We start from the raw sequence: 3,589 nt of genomic DNA on the forward strand, positions 1-3,589 counted from the left end.
GCTGCCTGCTATGCCCAGGCACAGTGGCAGCCGCCCTGGGAGGAGTCGCTGGCAGCTGATGGGAGGGGTGGCAGGGAGGGCACTAGGGAGCTAGACACCTTGGTTCTGGGCCTGGGTCTGCCTCAACTTTGCATGTGACCTTTGACAAGTCTCTTCCTCTCTCTGGAACCTGGTTTTCCCATCATCCAATAGGAAAATGCTTCACATTTCGCATCTGGAAGGCTGCACCTGTGGTTGAAGGCGACCATGGCTATTTTGCTGTTAAGGTGAATGTTTGGTTCAGCTGAACTCAACAAATGTTGACTGGAGGACTTTTCCATGCCTGATGCCTGTGGGGTGCTGCCGGGCCCATGTAGGGGCTGAGCCAGACCCTGCCCCGGCCCCTGAGCCCACCATCTTCCAAGGGGATAGGAGACAGACACACACACCACACACAATCCGTGTAGAGGGTAAGCAAGTTGTAGCTGTGGGAGCCAGGATGTCCCAGGAGAAAGCCACGACTTCTGACCCCTCCCTCAGGGAGGACTGGAAGGACAGGGGCAGTAGGTAAGAAGGAGGAAGTCCGTTCCAGGTTGAAAGTTCAGCAGAGATAGAGGCTGGAGGTGAGAGAGGGCAGCACAGGTGTGGAGAACAGTGAGTCATCCAGGGGGGCTGGGGAACACTTGTGTGAACTGGAGCTGTGAGTCAGGAGGCTAGAGGGCACAGGGCCTGAGGACCTGGCTAAGAGTGGGGCTTGGCCCTGGCTGGGGAAGAGCCTAGCCCTGGGGAGGGGATGCCCTGGCTGCTTCTCAAGGGATGGATGGCAGGGGCCTGAGGGAAGGCTGTTACACTGGTCCAGGCTAGTGGGGAGTTTAGCACTAGGGCGGGTCTGTGGGGGATGCAGAGGGGCCCCTGGAGAGTCCGGGATCAGGCTGGCTGTGAGCACACTTGTCTTTTTTCACCTCTGCCTGTGTTTTAGCTTCTTGGAGCTTTGCCCCAGCTCTGTGGGAGGTGGAGACAACAGGAGCAGACTGTCCCACGATGGCCCTTCTATGGGTCATCCTATGTTGGGTACAGCAGGTTGGGCCAGGTCAAGCCTGATGACCCACCTATCCCTTAACTCACCAGATCTTGGGTTTGGCCATCATTACCAAGTGGCACTGAGGCCCGCCTGGCCCGCAACCATTCCAGCTCCATCCTCATAGCTAGCAACACACCCTTTGGTCAAGGAAGTCCCTCCAGCACACCACCTCATCACTACCCACAAGGGTGGAAACACACCCTTCCTCAGTGATTCACTCAGGGAAGAGCAGTGACCCAATTCTGGCCAATGAGGCAAGAGGGAGCAGAACTACAATCCTCCTCAGTGATTGGCTCAGGAAAGAGCAAGTACTCTAATTCTGGCCAATGAGATGGGAGGGAGCAGAGCCACACCCCTCCTCTGTGATTGGCTCAGAAAAGGGCAAGTGTCTCATTCCCTGCCAATGAGATGGGAGGGAGGTCTGCCTGGGGGAGTTTGGTTTCCAGTTTAGTAAAACCACCCACAAGAAGAGGATATCCACCTCTTCCCCTCCTCTTGGGTTATATCTGGATGGCATGCCCAGAACATTTATCCCCCTTGAGCTGTAGGCTAGCTGAAGATGGCAATTTGGGATGTTAGAAAGATCTTAGGTTCCGGAGGAGCTTCTGAGCCAGCACAATTGGGGCAGCAGCCTATGTCCGGACTTCTTGTGACTTATGACAACAAATATCCTTATGTTTAAGTTGATGCGAGTTGGGGTTTCTATTACTTGGAGGCAAATGTGTCAAGAGAAGTGGTGAGGCTGGCCTTGGAGGGGGCATTTGGCACTGGAGGAGGTGCAGCTCTGAAGGGGCAGAACCCACTTAACTTGGACCCTGGGCTTGGACACTTTGCACAAGTGATCCTTTAAGTTCTCCTAACAGTTCCATAAGGTAGGAATCCATAGGTCCAGAGAAATTGAGCAACTTGCCAAAGTTCACACAGCTAGTAAGCAGGGCTCAAACCCGGTCTGCTGAACCCTCCAATCCCTATCCACTTAGCTTTTGCATGGTGAAAGTTGGCAGGAACTTACAGCCCCTCAAGATGTCAGAAGGCAGACCCTGGAAATTACCTAGTCCAGCCCCGCTCCCCTCTCCACTGTAGAGATGAGGGGTGCTTAAGCTCAGAGGGGACAGGATGGGGGCTGAGTGAGCTCTGAGCCTAGGGCTGCTGACTGGTGCACCCTCCAGGTGGGGACCTACTTGTGCCACCCTTTACCCCTCCCTCACCACAGCAGCCTGTCCCTCCTGTTCTCTCACTGCTGCACCTGGACACCTCTGTACTGGCTGCCACCAAGCTCTCAACCAGCCCAGCTGCCATGGTGTTGGGTGACCTCCAACAAGTGTTCTGCCATTGCTGGACCTCTAGCTCTGAGTCCTTCTGGCCCCAAACGGTACTGGGGGCAAGTCTCTGTAGTGAAGGGCACCTCCCCCACCCAGACTAGGTAGGCAGCAGAGATAGCAGAGAGGGTCTGGGGGTGGGAGGGGCTCACTCATTAACGCCAGCAGCGCCTCCTGTCCCTCGGGACAGCCTGCTGATTGGTTCATAATTTTCTGGGCAAATGCAGGGCCATGTGTGAACTAACTCTGGGGAAATCAGGCAAAGGATTGGTTTGGGTTTGAAGTCTCTGTCCCCAGGGTCCCCCTTCATCCCACCCTCCCTGCCACCATCACTCTTCCCCCATGTCTGAGCCTTCTTCAAATGTCTTTCCCTTAAATGAAGGCTGAGCCTCCGAAAGGGTGTCTTGTTCTATTTTTGCCCTGCCAGACATGAGCACTGGTGGGCAGACCACAGGAGGGACCTCTGAGAAGCTCCCAGTCCTCAAAGGTCCCTAAAAATGTTGGGACTACTGTGTGGGGCAGGCTGGCACTGAAGGGCCAGCTATGGGAAGAGGTCAATCTGGCCATCCCCCTGGGCCCAACCATAGCAGTATTTGCCCCCCACTCACACTCAAGCACATTGCCCTCCTGTCTGTCCTGGCACGTATCATGTCCTGTGTGTCTCCACCTCTTGCTCGTGCTCTTGCTGCTCTCAACTGCCCTGTACCGACCCTTCTTCTATGAAAATTCAAGACAGAGCTCCTCCCGCCCCCCGTCACCCAGGCTTCATATCTCTCTCCTCTGATTTTTAAAAAATTTATTGTGAGCTGGGCTCGGTGGCTCAGCCTGTAATCCCGCGCCTTTGGGAGGCTGAGGTTCGAGCTGATCAAGAGTGAGAGAGACTCTGACTCCCCAAAAGAAAAATCAAAAAAATGAAAACCTCTTGTAACGAAGAAAATATAATTTCTCCAAGTCTGAGTGGCACTAAAATAATTCTCAAATTAAAACTTCAAAACTTTTAATGTATTTTTTGTACTACAAAATAGTGGTAATTAAACCACTACTTGCCAGTTTAAACTGTTCCTGACAATGTAAAAAGACCAGTATCCCAGATGAGACCTTTTAATTGACATTTCTCTCACCTTTCTATTAAAAAGGAAAATTATGATTATACACACTATTATTACCATCCCCCACAATCAGTTAGGTAATTGTATAGTACCTATGTTTT

At 52.9% G+C, this 3,589-nt stretch overlaps 1 protein-coding gene across 1 annotated transcript in view; it reads right to left on the bottom strand.

Moving 5' to 3' along the window:
* CCDC33 (coiled-coil domain containing 33) overlaps positions 1-3,589 on the bottom strand; it is a 115,128-nt gene that overhangs the window by 55,303 nt on the left and 56,236 nt on the right. The gene's annotated exons all lie outside the window — the stretch shown is intronic.

The sequence above is a fragment of the Carlito syrichta genome, unplaced genomic scaffold, assembly GCF_000164805.1.
Source record: "Carlito syrichta isolate Samal-C Ts95f unplaced genomic scaffold, Tarsius_syrichta-2.0.1 Scaffold314096, whole genome shotgun sequence".
In the NCBI taxonomy this organism is placed as follows: domain Eukaryota; kingdom Metazoa; phylum Chordata; class Mammalia; order Primates; family Tarsiidae; genus Carlito; species Carlito syrichta.